Source organism: Salminus brasiliensis, chromosome 7, assembly GCF_030463535.1.
Source record: "Salminus brasiliensis chromosome 7, fSalBra1.hap2, whole genome shotgun sequence".
Taxonomy (NCBI): Eukaryota; Metazoa; Chordata; class Actinopteri; order Characiformes; family Bryconidae; genus Salminus; species Salminus brasiliensis.
The window spans coordinates 33,150,645-33,170,855 of record NC_132884.1 but is presented as its reverse complement, the minus strand read 5'-3'; the positions used below and the strand labels follow the sequence as shown (position 1 = coordinate 33,170,855).

General features: G+C 39.6%; 1 protein-coding gene across 1 annotated transcript in view; it reads left to right on the top strand.

Annotated features, from left to right (window-relative positions):
- Positions 1–20,211, top strand: part of tafa3a (TAFA chemokine like family member 3a) — a 126,557-nt gene that overhangs the window by 61,370 nt on the left and 44,976 nt on the right. The window lies entirely within an intron of this gene.

The following is a 20,211-nucleotide window of genomic DNA, read 5'->3' as shown; positions in this document are numbered from 1 at the left end:
CTCTCTCTTTCTTTCTTGCTCGCTCACTCCACCTTTTTCCCCCATGCGGTGCTACTAGTCAATAATGGATGACTGCATGCTAGCTGCTCCTTGACAGCAGGGCAGCAAACGGAGCAGGGAACCCTGCCTGGCTGTATTGTGAATAATGCAGAAGGCCAGGGGCCATGTTCGCCAACAAGTGCTGTTCCAAGAGCAGGTTAGCTTTTTAGTGCCTGTCCACTAGGGCTGCTCCAGACAGATGGAATCCTGACTTAAGATCAGCACTTCGACTAACAGACACGTGGTGAAGACAGGCTCTTCTTCAAGGCCTTCCATGTGAGGACGCATCAGAATAGGAGCAGGCAAGGCGGTCTCTGAGGTGCTGGCGTGTTCAGGTTTCTGAAGGCTGAGGTGTCATCGCTGCTCATGCTGATACCATGATCATCACTGCAGGTTGGAACTATTTAAGCTATTTTTGGTCGCACTTTATCTGCATACAAACTACAGATGGTCTAGATGTTTAAATTGTAAACAAACTATCTGGTGGAACTAAGACAGTGTTGTGAAGGCTAGAATTAGAAGCAGGGTTAGGTTTAGGTATTGGGTTAAGATTAAAGCCATGCTTGAGGAAAATTAGAGCACTTAAATAGATATTTAGGTGGAAAGTATGTAGAAAGCAGGTAAAGGTTTGTATTTAAATAGTGTTACACTGTTGATGAAAGTTTTCTGAAGACTATGTCTCTCCAAACCTGTGCTTTTATTTAGCCCTTCAGTTTGTAGTGCTGTTGGCCTGAATATAATACATCTTTTCCTCCTTATCCCAGATGTAGTTGGTTAGTCAAAACATGCCATGTTTCTGAGGCTTGTTTTTGTAGTTACGCACTGGAGCTATGAAGATAATGTGACTAATACTTTCTTCATTTGAAGGGTTTAGTTTCACAATGCATTAAAAACAATTTCCATTATTCTTTCCAGGAAAGGTATTTAACGTTATTTGCAGTGAGCTTTGTAAAAACGGGAAACTAATTCAATCCAAACTAGTCCAATTAGGTCCACCTTAATATCAATGGGTCTCCAGCCCTTTAGCACATTTGAAAAGTGCAAGTTATGGGCTCAGTAACAAGTGAGCTATGAACAAGGACCCCACGCCATACCCTATACAATACCCTATGCCGTAGCCTAACACACACCTCCCCAGAAATGTAGCTATGCATCATGGCAACACAGACCACAAGAACTGCAATTGATCTGCTACCTGCATTTTCGTGTCCGTGTCTCTTAGTGGCTGGACAAGCACTTTTCTGTCATTGCAGAAATTTTAGTGAAAGTAAACAACAGCTGTTCTGCACCAACTCCAACTAAATCTGCTCGCTGTGCTTGGAATACGCAGAGAGAGTGAACACAATGGTATTAAAAGAACCCTCCCTTGTCAGACTAGTGCTTTGGCTGCAAGGATAAAGGCTCTAAATGCAATGACTTAACGCAGAAGCATAAGTCTGGCTTTAGCTGTGGCGACCAACAGGAGTGTCTACATTGAAATGGTCGCCACCCACCACTAGAGTTTAGATTCTCTGCCCAAGCCTGATCTTTTATATATATATTAATCATTTGGAGTAAACAGTTTTCCTAAATATTATCTCTGGAGGAGTAACACATGCAGCACAAAATTTATTGGCATAAATTGAGTTGTTGGACAAATCACTTCTTTTAACAAAAGGCTCAAAAAGTATATGTGAAGATATTTAGTATATAACAAATATGTAGTAAAATATGTGAGGACAGGTTTGGTAAATTAGAATTATCACTATTATTATAAGAACTGAGAACATTGCTTTGGATGATCTATCCCTGAAGTCAGTCATACCACACCACGTTCTGACACAAGAAAGTAAAATAATGGGTGTCAGTATTATTCCCACCTTTCCTGCCTAAGGTCGTTACTCTGGCCTGTGTCAGCAGTTTTAAAGGTCTGGGACAATCTGCAGTATATGAGACCTCTCAACTATCAATCATGAATACATGCCTGTCTGACACATTATAGAGCCTGCAAGTGTATCTTCATCAGGGCACAGTGTCATTGGGTGCCTTAGTGCCTTTGAAGAACATGTAGCGCTGCAGTGCTATATGCTATATGGACACTAAATGGACAAAAGTATTGGGACATCTGATTATTCATTGTTGTTTATGAAATCAAGGGAATTAAAAAGAGTTTGCCCTGCATTTGTTGAAGTAACTGTCTCTTCTGTCCAGGGAATTTTTTCTAGTAGATTTAACAGCATTGCTGTGAGCATTTGATTGCATTCGGTGATAAACACATTAGTGTGGTCTGAATGTTGGATGACTACCACTTAACTTCGTCAGCACCTGGCACGCCTGGCATTAGGCCAATAGGTTTATGTTTATCTGCTTCAGAGTCTTATATGGACTACACACATTTAGTCTGGCACTTATGCTAAGCAGAAGCCCCCAATGTAACCCCTCCCCCTCAATGTAATTCTAATTTTGTACTACGTGCCTAGTTTTGATCTCTGAAGCACAGGAAAGACCCTTTGATGTTTTTTTAATTTTTTGAAACTGGATCAAAATCTTTGTACCCACAGTAAAGCCGAACACTCATCCAACCATTTAGTACATTGCATATCGATGTGAAAGAGAAGAACAACCCCTGCCACACTTCAGTTCCAGAAACAGTTAGTCCTTCAGGACCCCTGTCCACTGCATGGCAGAACTGAAGCTGAAACCCTTAAAGGATTACAAAAGGATTTGTGGGTCTTGGCAGTTCTTGGTGATGAGTTTTTCTTTTCCAGGGTCTTTCTCAATTACATACTTTGCTTGCTTTTACACTCATTTTCCGAACAGTCCAATTCAGTCCTATTTCTGCTCACAAACAGCTCTGCCAGCACAGGAGCCATCACAGAACTAAATTATACCCTGCAGAACCAGGTTATCCCCATTACAGTCACAACCCAGTACAAGGCAACCAGTATTCTGTTTTTTTTTCATCCGACTGTAGAAGCTAATTCGATGCCAGCATGAAACTATCAGCACATGCTTTTGTCTCTAAATGTTACCATCCTCTTATTTGTCAACTAACAAATATTCAGCATGTCAGCTGCCTCCTCGGGGAACAAAAGAACTAGGCTAGCAGGGCTAGCAGAAGTGTTTCAATTACAAAAAACCTCCAGAGTGCCGAATGTTCTACCTGGGATGCTTCTGAGTTTAGACAGTGGAAACAAAAGACTGTTTTGGTTTGATTGAATGAGTCCTTCAGTTGTGTAAAAAGTTCAGTTAGGCACTAAAGACTGCCTCCCCTCAGGCCTCTCTTAAAGCACAGCCTGTGTGGCTCAGAGAAACAGCCCTGAGCATCTGACACGCATAAGGGTGGAAACAGCATGATGGCATACAAATCTGGGTGAGACCGTTTTCTCGCTTCAAAGGAATATTCGTTCCTTGATTAACGTGACTTTGAAGAATGTATTTTGGGAGAGTTTAAGAAAATGTGACCTTGAGGAAAAATGTTGATTTGCAAGTGAGAAGTGAATAGCTTAAATAGTGTCACAGCAGAAGTGTTATTAGCAGGTCCTAATCTTGATGAACATTGTTGCCGTAGCTGAACTGACATGCAAGTGGATTCATCAGAGCTGGTATGCACTGTTGGTCTGACTCCTAGGAGGGGAGTGTGAGCTAGGATAGACCCTAGCTCACACCCAGGTCCTTCTTTTCTTTAAGCAATTACTGTCCTGCTGATACTTGATAATAATTGCTGATACAGTATCAACCCAGAAGTGACACTGAAGAAACACTCTTCTCTTTCTCATTTCTTTTTGTCAGTGGTTGGTAAGAAAAATAGGATCATCATGCTTGAATGGAAGTGGTTGGAAGCAGCATTAACAATGAAGGTTTTCCTCATCTTTTTTAGCCAGAACTTGAGATCTTGTTACAACAGTAAGATCTTAAAGGTGATGTGTTGGAAGCAGGAAAAATGAGCAAGCGTAAGGATCTGAGCGACTTTGACAAGAGCCAAATTGTGACGGCTAGATGACTGGGTCAGAGCAACTCCAAAACATCAGGCAGGTCTTGTGGAGTCGTTATGGTATGCAGTGGTCAGTACCTACCATAAAGCGGTCCAAGGAAGGGCAACTGGTGAACCAGGGGAGCCCAAAACTCATTGGTTCATGTGGGAAGCAAAGTCAAGCCCGTCTGGTCCAGTCCTACAGAGAAACTACTGCAGCAAAAATTGCTGTTGTGTGTTGTGAAGGCCATGACTTGAGGGGTCAGAATTGTTTTGGTGGCACAAGGAGGATCTCAATAATATTAAGCAGGAGGTTTCAATGATATGGCTGAGCCATGTGTACTGCATGTGGTCTTCATAAGCTTGATTTAGAGGCTTTTTTAGAGGCTGTTATATCGGCGTATAGCAATATACTATACATTCTCTATAAATTAGCAATATACTATACATTTAAATGAATAGTTTACTTGGAAAGATTGGTGTCAGACAGTGGATTGTGATAGCAGTGTTGTACTCTTGTAATTTTGAAAAAAAAACAACCCTCCAGTATATCACCTTGCTTTCAGTATGGCAATATATCACAATATACTGAATCGTAACTCCTGTATCGTGATGCATATCGTATCGCCAGTTATTTGCCACAACACAGCCCTATTAGGCAGTTATACTGTATTTAATAAAAAGAAACAATGAAAGCCAGAAAATCCCTGTAGATACAAAGGAGTGGACTCAACATAAATGTTAAAGGGATGTCTCAGCTTCAGTTTTTTTTTTTTACATATCATTCTTTCATAATGCATTATTCATTAGGTGAGATTATTAATATGCTCTACCTTTTTATCTCTGAAGATCAGCTGCTAGTTGCACAGTTCTGACCATATGGCTCTATGAGTGTCAACTTGATGTTCACTCTAGAGCCTTGAGGCACAAAGAGCAGACTACATGGAAATACTGCTTTATCTGGACATGCTGTACATGTCTGACACAATCAGCGGACTGTTAATGTTGGTTTGTGGGTAATCTTTTGGACATCTCCTCCATAGGATACGAGAGACTCTCTGTAATTCTTCTTCCTGTGAACTATTTGTATCATACTTTGTATGATTATGCACAATACTGCCATTTTTGCATCTATCTGTCTACTTTCTGATGTCAGTCAGAAGAGAGGAGGGTTTGTCTTGGGGACCTCCTGGGCCAACTTATTTGACATCTGGATGCATTTTTAATGCTATATAAAAAAAATATGGGATAGGTGAGATTGTGGCACAGCACATTGTGCTGCATAGCTACAGGGGCCTAGGGTTGTTGGTTTGAGCCTTGTTCTGGTCAGTGTCCATTTGTACCAGAAGCATGATAGTTGGTCATTTTATTCTGTTCTACCAGTGTTCTACCAGTATATTGTCTACCTATCTCCAGTGCAGATGATGATGTTGTGCTGCATGAGGTAAGTACTTCTAAATGGTTGAGTGCAGACTGGTGTCTGGCTCTGTCTCCATGTTTGTTTTGTGTCTGCTTTGCACAATTCATTCACATCCCTATGAATAGAAGCATGCCCTGCTGCCTGTCCCCTTATCAATTCCTGTTATAGAAGAAACCATTGTCTTTAGAGATCCTTTACTTTAAATACAAGCTACATCGATTCACTGCTTTCTCTGGGTTTCATGATATTTCTCAAAAATGAAGTAAAACAGAACACATTGAGACAGGGTTGCCACCGATTTTTGTTGTGTCTCTTTAAAGCAACATTATGTAGCAAAATGCACCTTTTTTGCACCACGCTCCACTGCACTATTGAACTTTGGTGGAGCTGCTGGAGAAATGTTCTCCCTGCCTGTAGAAAGAGCCCAGGAGCCGAACGTCTCACATAATGCTGCTTTAATTGCTTTAATAATCTGTCCATGCTCTGTTTGGAAAAGCTCTACAGCTTAAAACATGTATGAGTGTAAACAGAGTGTTGTGTGGAATATTTCAGTGGTGTAATCAGGCTAGCACTGTTAAATCTGTTGTTGTTCAGCTATTACAAAGTCCAAATCTGTAGCGCAACATGTTAAACTGGGACCTCAGCCTCACATAGTGACAGTTTCTTATTGGATTAAGCAATACTTCTGTCAGTGTTCTGTAAAGCCTGTATAACCTAGCAACAGTTTCTGTAAAAAGAACATGTTTGTGGGCAGATGACAGATAGGGCAGTGCACTACCTGTTCTGCTGTTGCTTCTGTGCTCCTGTTGTTATCTTTCTGTGGAGCAGTTCTGGACATAAACTTAACAGTGCTGCATCATCTTGTCTGGACTTCACAGAAAAGATGAGAACAATTTGTTCAGTCTAGACTTAGGTGTAGTCCCTAACCGGTCCATTCGTTTCGTTATATTTTCTCTTCATACTGTCTCCTTTGTTGAGGCTGTCCTGTGGATGAGCTGTTTCGGAGTCGGCTGTTTGGATAAAGAATGTGTTTCTAGCACAGCCAAAACAAGACAGCATCATTTTCAGCCTGGACAGACACACTGTCAGCTGAGAAGTGAAAGTAAGGCCTGAAGATCCACTTAGCATGGCTTTGATCTTATTAGAGTTTCCCCAGCTCTTCTCATGCTTTCAATTTAAGTCAGATTTTCTCCTCATTTTTTCAGTGTATTCGCCTCACTGAGTGAAATCTCTGGCCCAGATGGGCTTCCTGACTGAACCATTGTACTGCTGAAATTAAAAGAACTGACATTGTATCCAACCACCATTATGAAGTTTTAAGATCAAACTATGGGCTGTGTTTTGGTGAGCTGGTCTCTATTGAACAATCGGCCCTTTCTATTTGAGATTGCTTAGAAAATAGGTTTAAATTGCAGCTCCCTGGATGCATGTACCGTCTACTCTTTTTTGGGTAGTGATACTCGACTAGACAGAACATGCTCTGGATGTTCTGTACTGCTGTACTCATCCCTGGCCCTGAAGTCTAGGGTTCTGACCTTGCATTAGTCCAGACAAACCCTGCTCTTGTCCTTGTGGTGGTGCAGAGTGAACCCAAACTATTGCTTAATCTTTGCTTAACCCCTCAGGACTGCTGGGGAGGACTTAGAAACACAAGGGGAAAGAGAGAGAGATTGAATCAGTACATTACACACACATACACACACAGGTGCTGTTAAAATCTTGCAGTCTTGTTAGTAAAATCATATTGTCAATATACAATATATGGACAAAAGTATTGAGACATCATTTAATTATTGAATGTTAATGTTTAATTCAGTCCCTTTGCCACAGGTGTATACATTCAAGCACTTAGCCATACAGTCTGCCTTTGTACACATTAGTGAAAGAATGTGGATGTAAATAGAGGAAATAGGTGGATGTGGTACTGTGATAGAATGCCACAGTTGCCAGTCAGGTGGTGATATTTCTTTTCTACTAGATATTCCTCTATGTGAGTGGTGTTATTGAAAAGTGGAAGCATTTAGGAACCACAGCAACTCAGCCATGAAGTGGCAGACCATGTAAAGTTACAGAGTGGGGTCGTCGGGTGCTGTTGAGCATAGGGCATAAAGGTCATCAACGCTCTGCAGAGTTTCAGACCTAATCAGACCAAATCCTTATTAAGGCCTATGGATTTAGAATGGGATGTAATAAAAGCTCCTGTAGGTTTAATGTGTAGGTGTCCCAATACTTTTGTCCATGTATTTCTCACACTAAAACATGTTTTATACTTTTATCGTATTCCTTTACCAGAATTGCCACAAACAATCTTTGTGCAATCATAATTATCAGTGGAATAATATACTTTCAGTCAATAAAATTATGCAAAATGTCATGTTTTAAAAAGTTCAAAGATCTGATAATATGCCTACTACAGTCTGTAAAAGGGAAATATAAAATATTTGAATTATACATAAAACTGTCTGAACTTATTCATGGGTTAAATACTTGAATATTGGATTACTGTATTCAATTATATTTTGAAAAAAATTGTTCTTTAGTATTATTGAAATTGAGTACCTGTACTTTTACTCAATTACATTAACAGGAAAAAAACCTCAATACATTTGAATTTTAAAACTCCAGAGTACTCGTTTTAAAGGTCAGGAGATGCTTTTGTTTTTCTTGCCAGTCAATGCTTGGTTTCCCAAAAGCAGCTTAGCACAGAAATCACTGTAAATGGCAGAGTCTTATTGAACGTTCTCTCTCTACCAGTGTAAAATAGGAAAACTGTTTCTGTGATAGTACAGCAGAGTGTTGTATTAAACATGATGCAAAGTGTGGAGGAGAAACAACCAAGACAGAAATCTGACTAAACGCCGCTTAAAAAAGCTGATCAGAGCCAGCTGAGAAAGTGGTCGAGACATGGTCCTAATACTCCTATGTGCATGTGTGATTGACATCCCTGCGAGACTCATCAACAACACTTATTTATGGATTATTGAAATGTTATTTACAGGGGGAAATTTTGTATATGTGTATTGATTGCTTGCAAGAACAAGATTAACCTAATTAGAAATGAAACTTGAGGCCAGTATAAGTCAAGATTTATTTGTCATTTGCACAGCATGTCAGAACAATCATGCAGTAAAATGCTTGTTGTGAAGCCCAGGTAATTACTCTAGAGCAGGATAGCACTAAATACACTATATGTAATATGTAAAACTATACTAAAAACACTAAAATATACGGATTATATAGCATGAACTACATTTACTACATTTACAGAATAAATTATACTTGATGCACAAATGTACTAAATACTACTATATACACTAGATATACTGAATATACAGAATAGAATATGTTAAAAATACAAAAATGTACTTAAGACAAAATAAAATACACTAGATTAAATAAATATACTGAATAAAATATACAAAATCTGCACTAAATGTACTAAATACAAAACCAAATAAACTAGATAGACAAAATATAATAAAAATAAAAAATACTAAATATAAAGAAATGTACTAAATGCATAACGAAATACACTAAATATAATAAGTATACAAAATAAAATATACTTAATATACACAAATGTACTAAATGCACTAAATACACTAGATATACTAAACATACAGGCTACAGGCCTGCCCTATGAATGGAATGTTCAAATAGATCTATTATATAAACAATATATTTGGACAAAGCCAAATCAATACATGTGCAGGTATGACCTTTTTCTTTAAATAATTAATCCAAATTCATATCTGTTTGAAATGACACCCCCACAACTACAGTTACACCTGAAACAATTCAACCACTATTGCATATTAGGTTTATTAGCTAGTTTTTAAGTTTATCACAACTAATATAACAATATTGTTGACTGATGAGATTCCAATGTCCCATTTCCAATGGGAGTTGTGTGAACATTCAGTGAGGAATTAAGAAATTGAAATGGTCCAGAACAGCTTGAAATAAATCTTATGTGAATGTAAATTATAATCAGATATTTCACTAGTAAATGAATCATCTCCAGGCTTGTACTAAAACAGCAACATTAAACACAACCCAAGAACACTCAGACTCAACTCAACTAAACAAGACATGACTGTGCCTGTGTATGTTTGAGTATGAGTCCTAGTGTGTGTGTGTGTGTGTGTGTGTGTGAGTGATGACCCCAGACAAGATGTTCTCTGACAGGTCAGGCTGTGTAGTATTGGCCTGTGCTCTTGAGGTGCCAGTCTTCCAGTTCATCAGCGTGTTCCGGAGTTTCTAATGGCTTGATGTGCCAACAACAGTGAAGTCTTCAATCTTAATCCACTGCTTCTGCATCTAGCATTTCCAGACATATCCGCCAATAACTCTGGACGTGTTGCTGCAGAGTTACTGAGCATGAACTGATGACCGGTGGAGTGTGTGTATGTGTGCATATGAAGGCTCTGAAGTGGAAGGTTCTCCCAGAGCAGCAGAGGTTCAGCCAGAACTCAACACTTAATCCACGTTCAGAGGGGACGAGCCAGCTGCCGTTAGACGGAACTAATGAATTAAACCAGCAATATTTCTACTGCGACATTAGAAGCCATTTTTATCGCAGAGCTCTTCTCGATTCCCTGCAGTTTTACTCATTACTGCATGTAAACTTTCTAAAGGTAATCCTAAGGCAAAATGATTTATAGCTTTCTGTTTTGCATATTGTGCCACTGGCAACTGAATGCAACCTTGCAGAATTCAAATGAGAGCTCGGTTGAGGCTGTTGCTTCTGTAAAAGAAGTTATTTTTGTAATGAATTTCTTCCTGTTCTTCAGGTTGAAAGCGAAAGCATTGAGTCACTGAATGTACACACTATAGACATAACACAAAAAGTGCATTTCAAGTGGCAACAAGCAGTTTTTTTCTTGACTACTTGTACCAGGGCAGATACAGACTTTAGAGGGGTACAGCTGTACCCTTCTGCTTGCCTAATAATATCACTAGTTAATAATACTGCTAATCATTTTTAATAATCATTTCATCATAATGATAATAATGGTAATAATATTACTAGTTAAGTTGTATTGATATTGGTAACATATGCATGGCATATTTCCTTTGTGGCCAAAAAAAAATATATGTGAAACTGAGATTTTCTCTATTGCTGATATCATGACGCTTATTTTGTTGTGTTATCAATGGCCCTTTTACCAGCTAATGTACATAAAGCCTAGGCTATGCTTTTGCTTTAGTGATCTAATATGCAGCTATTGTTGGTAGATAATACGGTTATAAGTGGCTATAACCTAAACGAATAGCTATGAGCTATCATTATACTGTCTCTTGCATGGCTGGCTTTCTTTTAAATATGTACAAATGTTCATTACTCATTACTTTAGGAAAGTGCTAAGGCATTATGGGAAATGTAGTTCCTGTAGTCAATTTGTGGTTGGTGTGGCGCAACAGATAACACTACCTGCCTGCTACCACACCATGTCGGAGACTGGGGTTCGATTCCCTGTCTGGGTGACTATGCTGCGCTACACCAATAAGACTCCTTGGGCAAGACTCCTAACACTACATTGGCCCACCTCTGTAATATGAGTACCCTTGTAAGTCGCTCTGGATAAGAGCATCAGCTAAATACTATAAATGTAATTTACATGGTATGTCCTGTATTTCTACCAGAAGACTGCAGACATGAGCGTGTAAATTGTGAATTTATTATTGACAGTTATTGTGATTGAATAGAAGCCTACTTCTAGGCATCTGTCAGGACAAAATTGGTGGCGGTGGGAAGGAAGGAGGGAGAGATTCACGTCACTTCTGAAAGAAGCAAAAAACGTGTGATTAGAGGAATTTTTAACACAGGTGGTGGCTGGTGATTGGCTGAAGGTACTGGGGTACGGGCCCTAGTAAATTGGGTCTAATGATACCCCTGAAGAAGTTTGAATATTTGATTCCACTCTGATAATTGATTTAAAATGGAGCAAAGCAAAATAACTGAACAAATGAACCAAAGTAATGCTCTTCATCAGTCCTGTTTTTAGAAATACTTCAAATAAATTTTTTTGCAGTGTAACATATTGTCACTGTCAGAACAAAAGCTTTCTGCTGTTTACGTGATTTGAAAAAGCCATCTGCCCTTTACATTGTGTAAGAAATCTCATGAAGGGAAGAGTAGAAATGGTTCAAAACTGCTTGGAATAAAAAATATACTCTTTTTTATGTTGCAATGAATGTTGGAATCATGAGAGACTCCACACATGATGACAGACTCCCCTTATATTTCATCCTTAGTCATACTTCAGTCATCACAACCCCCAACGTTACAAGATCCACCCAGAACAAGACACCAAAGATCTTCACAAACTAGCATCCCAAGCAACAGTTCTGTCTCTTTCACAAGAGATCTCACACAATTTCTTTTGAGCAAATGTGACTTAACGTCGAAACAACCATGGCAGACGAAAGCAAGACACAGTTGTGTACTACATGTCCAAATGTTTGTGGACACCCCTTTCAATAAATGCATTCAGCATTTAAATTAAATTGCCCCCATTTCACACATATGCACACAAACAACCTTGTCTAGTCCCTGTAGATAAGTGTTTCCAATAGAATAGGACACCTTTGAGCAGATAAACATGAACCTATTGGCACCATGCCTAGAGGGGTTGAGCTGTGGAGCAGTGGAACTGTGTCCTCTGGAATGATGGCGCACCATCAAATACCTTTGGGGTTGAGTCGGTGGGGTGGTGAGCATCCAACATAATGACCTCACTAATGCTCTTGTTGCTGAATGCGATCAAATCCTCACAGCAATGCTCCAAAATCTAGTAGAAAGCCTTCCTTGGGCAGAAGGTGTTGGTGTTCATCCCACACAGAATTGTGGGTAAATACTGAATTCAAAATCTGACAACCATGATGGACTGTAAACATGGTGGAAGGATAAGGATTACTCACAGGAAGAATATGGGAAGACCATTGTTTAGGATCAGCCTGAAATCTGGACACAGGGGCATATCAGCCTTCAAATGAGCCTCATTAATCCTGCAGTACATTAAAGCTAGGTTTTTAGTGATGATGATGGTGATGATGGGACACAACCTTTTACCATGGAGATACAGAGGTTTTGACCACCACAGTGATCGTACTGTATGTTACTAAAGCATTAAAGACCTCGTTTTCAACTTAATTGAAACATCGATGACTTGGCAACATCATCTATTTAGACAACTTTCATCAACTGACAGTGGAATTGTGTCATTGTGAGTGCATCTCATTGGCCGTTATTGGAAGGTGGAGAGCAGATTGAATGAAAGTCTCCTTTGAAGTGTTTGACTCTGACAATGTCACACAGACAGGTCCTCTGTTAGCCTGCCAGGCTGACCATATGCTGTATTATTCATTTCTTCTAAACCCTGCCATTGTGAAGTCCCACTTATGATGACGTTCAGCTGTTACAATGAAGAGTTTGGTCATTGTAAAACGTCTTTGTGACAGAGTCTCAGAGCTGTGCGGAAGTTGCATATATAAAATGTCTGCTCGCTTCAGTCTTTCAGAGCGTTAGCCTGCAGACGAAATTCTTTGTATTCAAAAATGCCAGGCCTGTCTTGAATAAATGCTGTGAAGTCGGAGTAGAATAGAGCCAGCCGACAAATTCCTGCTTTCTACTCCCAGCGCTAGCTTGTCAGTGTCAATCACTGACTCGTGCTGTGGTCTACCTCAGGCACGCATGCATGTGAATGGCCTCTGCTCTTCTTCTGTCACTGCATCTATACATCCCTTCATAGCTGGGCCTGTATAGCTGTAGGGATATATGGTGGCTGATAGCAATACTGGTTTTAATGAGTTAATAATTGAAAAAAATCCTAATAATAATAATTTAATTTGATACAAATGGCACAGTCTCTGATAGGTGCGTTTAAACAGCATTTTACTGGCTGATATGATTGTCAGTGGACAATGAAGTGTCAGATACACTATATGGACAAAAGTAGTCAAACAAGACTAGAGTTAGCATAGCAATTCTCCTAAACTGCTACAGCTCCCACAATACCATGCAAATTGAAACTACCCACCGGGTGCAATCTCCAGAGACAAACACAGGCAGAACAATTTGAGTGGCAGAAGAGCCAAGTGACTTTAAATGTAGCACTGTGACAGGATGATTTTTTGTCAAAGATCTGCTAGATCTGCCCCGGTCAACTGTAAGTGCTGTTATTGTGAAATGAAAGCTTCAGTGAACAACAACAGCTCAGCCACGAAGCGGTAGAGCACACAAACTCACAGAGCAGGGCTGCCAAGTACTGGAGCGTGTAAAAAGCACCTATACTCCTGCATCACTCAGAGCAGAGCTCCAAACTGCCTCAGCTCATGGTTTCCATGGCTAAGCAGCTGCAAACAAGCCTAAAATTAGTATGCGCAATACTGAGCTTTGGCTGGACTCTGCAACAGTGGAAACACGTTCTCTGTAGTGATGAATCAGTCTTCAGTATCTGGCAGTCCTGGTGGATGCCAGGAGAACGCAAAGTGCATGTTTTGTGGAGGTGTTTTTTTTTTTTTTGTCAGAACTTGGGCTTTTTAGTTATTTTATTTCCAGTTAAGGATGATGTTAATGCTACATTAAACAAAAATCCCACTGTTTATTATATCAGTCTATTTATTATGTTACATTAACCTTGTGTTAAGTTATGTCCTCCTTTACCCTCCTCACTGTAAAGTCCAGAAAATAACCCCACCCAACACAACACCAGACCTTCATTATTAGAAAATGGGGACTGATTAAGACTTGCATTTTTTAAGCCATATTCATACAGGATTAAAGTCACATGGGGTCCTGAGGTAATTTTCTTTTTCACTGGGGCTCCAGATCAAACACGCCTGTGGTTTTCTCTTTCTCCTCCAAGCAGATGTTAAAAAACTGGAAAATGAAGACAAACCAGAGCAGCACCCCCCGCTTTTATTAAAAGGCTAGCTTTACCTTGTATAAGGTGGCAAAATATCAGTAATATCCCCCAGCCAAAATACCAAATATACCTAGATTTTAGGCAATAAGTAGGTCCTTTACCTCCAAAACAAGGCCATTTTTGATGACATTGCTTTTTGAGCTTAACAGCAGAATCAGTGAGCTATTCGCTATGGTAACCAGGAAAGCATGAGGTTTCATTAGTTTCAATGGGGCCTGCATGTCTGTACGAGTCATGGCCAACTACCTGAGCATCATCATGAACATTCAACATATCGAATCCGACCAAACATAAACTTGACAAATGCGAACAAACACAAGCGGCCGTGGCAAACCAGCCCAGCAGTTGTGTTGCAACCTTTGCATTGGTTTGTGTTTGTCAGTTGGTGTGATCTGAACTTGTGAGCTGGAATCTGTCTTAGAATCTCTAGAAAGTGAACATTTGTTTCTCAAATATTTTTTTTTACAGTTTTAAAGACCCTGTGTACACCTGATCACGTCATGTGACTCATATTTGGGTTGTATTGTGACAAGGAATATTCAGGAATTCAGGAATCTGATCGCTGTGTGGAGCAGAATATGTGAGTTAGCTTGTTGGGCGGCTTTTATAACTGGGGTTTTGGTTGTACACACGTCTCAGACGACCTCCCGAAGTATTGGGTGTGTTTTACACTTGCTTAGCCTTATTCAGATATAATCCTGATACTCAAGAAGCATGAAGTGACCAGGTGTAAACAGAGTCAGAGGCACCACATAGCAGCTAATCTACAAGATCTTAAATCGCCTGATAACGAACCAATAAACTGATCATCCTTCCCTCCTCATCTATCCTTCCATCGCCCCCTCATCCATCTATCCTTCCGTCCTTCCTCCTGCTGAGACAAGTTTTCTCCTCCACCCCCGTGCTTTGATTCTCTGCTTTATGGAACAGATGTCTGGATCTGCACTTGTTCGCTCACATGCCGGAAGACTTGTGTGTCCGGTCCCTGAGGAAAGAGTGCCTGTACACACCTCTCTTCTTCCTCTTCTCCCACTCATCCACACACACACACACACACACACACACACACACACACACACATACCTGCACACAGGCACAGGAAGGTCAACCAGTGCTGGTAGCCTGTGTGATGCCACATCTAAAAACACCAGAGAGCTTCTTAAGCATAGAGAGAGAGAGTGAGTGTGAGAGAGAGAGAAAGAGATAGTGTTAGAGAGAGGGGAAAAATGTGAGAGAAAGAGGGAGGAGAGAGGTTTGATGAGAGGAACAGAAATAAATATGTCAGACATCTTGCCATCTGTACTGGGGGCACTCCAAAGGGACTAATTAGCCGGCTGAGGCAGGTTGAGACGCTCGCTTGAAAATGATGCACTCTTCCGGGGGAATCAGGTGGTGCAGTGTGAGTCGGCACTCGTCGCTGACTCACTCCTGCATGTTTAGGCGGTTTGCCGGAGTCCCCTTTTGCTCCTAACGCCCATTCTTCTGCTGTGGAAGCCTCATGATTTCGTATTTTTAACCCTGGCACACAGTAGCGCTGACATCCGCTTCACTTCTGTGTTTAAACTTTCATACAGGATGCAGAAAGATGATGAGTCCTGAGCTCGGGGGCAGTTGTTTTACAAGTTTCCCTGTGGCTCATTTGTTTTGAGAGACTGAGTCATAGGCCCACTTCAGAATAACTTCTGTCTTCTGCCTTTTGGAGGTGATGTATACAGAACAACATAAGGCATAATAGCCTCTAGTTGTCTATAGTCTCTTAGAAGGTTAGGTCAAAAGCGTGCTGTGCTTTTAGGGATGTCCTTAAGCGTGGGTTTTGTGCCCTCTACTCTGATCTGATTTGATTTTCAAGAATATGCTTGGCCTTAATCTGTGTAGTGTGTTTAATATTGGTTAGGCAGGCGTCTTGATTAAGCATGCATAATCATCTATCAAAATAATTTGACTAAAAATGACCAAAAAAATCACATAAGTGAAAATACAGAATAATTTAGAGCAAATGACCTATTTCAGGATGTCCTTGAATTTTTGGGTGGGAGAACAAAGAAATGTGTGGTATACCTAACAGTGAACTGGCTAAAGGAATCCGTGCTTTTTCTCTTATAATATATATAATATCTAGGCTAAGCTTTAATAGAGAAAACTTCAACAACTTTTTAAGAGATAAATGGATGTTCAGTCATTGGGCTGGATTAAGCGAGCTAAGAGAGGAGCAGCAGGGGGGTTAAGAGAATGAGAGTTAGTTATGGGATGATTTAATCCATATTTCAGCATAAATAAAATGTAAGCACAACAGTAGCGAATAAATCTGCTAATATGTCACTAGCCTCTGTAAAGAGAGTGACCTCTGGGAGGACGTTGGGGTCAAACTTAACGTGTTAGAGTTTGCAGATTAATCGCGTGTGTTAACGTGGTAATGTTGACAGCAGGAGTTGTTTATGACAGCGTGGAGTGAGGCGCTCTTTGTAAATGCAGCAAACATTCGCATTCACATTTTGCTGAGAGTGTGGTTATGCATTTTCTTGCGATTGTATGTTTATGCTTGTAAGTGGACTCAGTCTTGTTTTGTTAAAAGAAGTCCCATCATCATTTTTTTATGGCCATATTTATATTTGTTGACATTGAACCAGACGGAAAATGCAGGCTCAAGCCTGTGGTTACAGAATGTAAATAGAATCTAATGTAATTCATCATGCTGTTTATTATGTGAATAATAACATAATTACTTTTAAATCGTACAGCAAAACAACTGTAATTCCTCTAGATTTCTGAGGGCTAATTAAGAATAGGTTAAACACCTATTATTTCATGCTAATACACAGTATTTATGCCTATCCAGCGACAAAATCTCTTCTGACCACCTACGTCAGATAGAGGTAGAGCTGTGAAGTGCACACCGACCTGAAAACTTTGTAAACGCTGAACTTTTCTGGTTATTCATCACAGAGTCCGGTGAGCAGGTTATTTGGGGCCACCACACTGGCGTAAAAAGAAAGTGCTGAGATGCAGCTTTAGGATAATTTGAATAAGAATCTGCATTATTACCCACAATGCTGTGCGTTGAAACGAGTCCTGTGGACTGCTCTGTACATGACCTTTGCTGTCCTGGGCAGGCATTGTCTTTCATAACCACCTAACATCCGTTCCAGCAGTTGAAGCTGGTACAGTGGACGTACAGTAGAGCTGCATGGGCTGGCCTCGGGGATATGTCAAGTGCTACATGACCAGCTGCTTAACATGGAAACACTGAAGCATTACGGCGGCTTTGTTTTGCCCTTAAACCGAAACACATCCACAGACGAAGCCGCATGGTGTCCCTCAGACTGGTGAAAAAAGAAGGCTCTGACCGCTCTGGCCGCAGTTTACTCACATCTCTGTTTAATCAATAGGTGTGAGTGCTTTGAGTGCTGCCTGGGCTGCACTGGCTGTGTTAGAGTTGATGTTTTTCCACATAGCTGACCTCCTCTGACATCATCCGAGGCTTGGGCATTCCCCTTGCTTTGTGTAGTAATTGCAGATTTGCCATCATTGTGACCCCAGAAATAGAGATTTTCAAAACGCAAGCAGGAGGCCTAGTAGTCCTTCTTTAAGAAATATTTAGACTTCAGGGCCGTTTCTTGATTTTTGGTGACACTTATCTTATTAAATGATACATTTTATATAGTTAATAGTCTATAATAATAAAAAATGACTGCATTCCTATCAGACGTTAAACTTGCCTGAAGTGAAAATACAAAATCATGACCAAGTCAACCACTGAGGAGACTCGAAATGCTATAAACGCCTGCATAAATTCCTATGAATTCGTTTCTGTAAACATATTACCTATATGGCCAAATGTTTGTGGACACCCCTTGATGTGTAATGAATGCGTTCAGCTACTTTGAGTTGCACCCATTGCTAAGACACGTGGCAGTAACCACACAGGACCATAAATACAATAAATACACATGGCACTAACTAGCAGGACAACAAGACAATAAACAGATGTGTGTGGGAAAAGTGAATACAGTAAATACACAAGTGCAGGTGTGCAGTGATGGTTAAGTGGTGTGTGGTCAGTCTTAATGGATGTTGGAGAGGGCTGAGAAACACCCGGCTATCCTAGATTTGAATGGATTTTATTGTGAGTGACTTAGCTCGCTAGATGCTGGATTTAGCATGCTCTTTTATCCAGTAATGCTGGGCACTTTGTAACACTGGCAGAGAATCAGACAATATGTATGTAGGCATTCTATTGTTAGATTTTGTTTATATATATATATATATATATATATATATATATATATATATATATAAATGTGCACATAAGAAAGATATCCTCTACTGCTTAGAAAAACTATGACTGATTGTGGGTAGCTGAAGAATGACATTTTTGAAAATAATTATATACATAATTAATATTACTCATAGTATTTTTTTTATTCATTGTGTTTATAGTTTTAATGTGAATGGAATCATTTTAATCAGCCTTTAATGTCTATTTATTTTCAAGGACTCAATTGTATTCTTTGACAATTAACAAATGCCCCCTTTACACTCAGTTCTATTTAATAGATTAGTACCTAAATTAAATTAAAAATTAAGTTCAATATCATTTTTTTATCATTATAATATCAATAATCGTATAACCACAGAAAATATTTACTCATTTAGTCATTATTCAAAAAATCATCTATGGATTTAATTCAATTGCACCCAACAGCTTGTCTGAGTTAAGCTATGGTAGCATCTTGATTCAGTGTGATAATGAGTCAGAAATGACACTGAGAGAGAGCATGGATTCAGCATTACAGCTACACTCTTGTAAACCAGTGATATTCACCCAGCAGCCTGTTTACTTCTTCCAAAATAATTGTCTGTTGTCACTTGAGTGAAATAGTGTTATATTGACAATGTTATAGAAACACAACATTTTATTGAGAATTTTATTGAAACACATGGCATAACTGTTTTGAAATGGTGTGAAATAGATCCACTGTTCCATGAGAACTGCAGACAAAATACATAAGCCAAACTGTTTGACATAATAATCAATGTTCTTTGATTTTAATAAAACAAACCACACACCAAGATGTTTCAGATATTTTATTCAGTAATTCTAGCATTTAAGTTATATGATTCTAAATGCTAACATACACTATATGTACAAAAGTATCCAGTTCAGGTTCTCCCCTTACTGACACAGGTATTTAATTTTGCATGCCCAGCTTGTTTAGCCACCATAGAAAAGCATTGCCAATATAACCGGGTGCTCTGGAGCAAATGTTTTGAGTCTAAAGTCAGCATGCCCAATACCGTCTGGTAGATAGAGGGGTAACAAGCCTGCAGCACTGGGCTGTGGAGCAGTGGACCTGACTGCTCTGGAGTTCTGGCACTGGCAGGACGTTTCAGTTTTATTTTTAATTTAAGTTTTCAGTTCCCTATACATTATTTAAAGCCTAGAATGCATCAAAGATGAAGCCATAGTATGAATACATCTTAGCCACAATATTGATCTAATAGTATTAAAGCAGCATAATGCAAGAATTTTTTTTTTCTTTTTTTTTTCCTCCTGGGTTCCCCCTACAGGTGGGGAGTGTAATTCACTTTCACACCACTGCTGGAAATACAAGTCACAATTGAACATTTCTGGAAAAGCTGAGAGTCTCAGTATCTGAAGTGAAAGAAGCATGCAGACTAGAGTCGGTAGAGTAATAAATATGACTTTTTTGAGTGGCATTGACAGAGATGCCATTCTCCCTATTACAGTCAGCGGAGCATGAATTTGACCAAAATGGTACATGTTCAGTTGAAGATGAATGCATGTAAATGTAACAAGATTTTATTGGACCATTTCGAGTGGCTCATTGATCAAAGTGTTTTCACACACT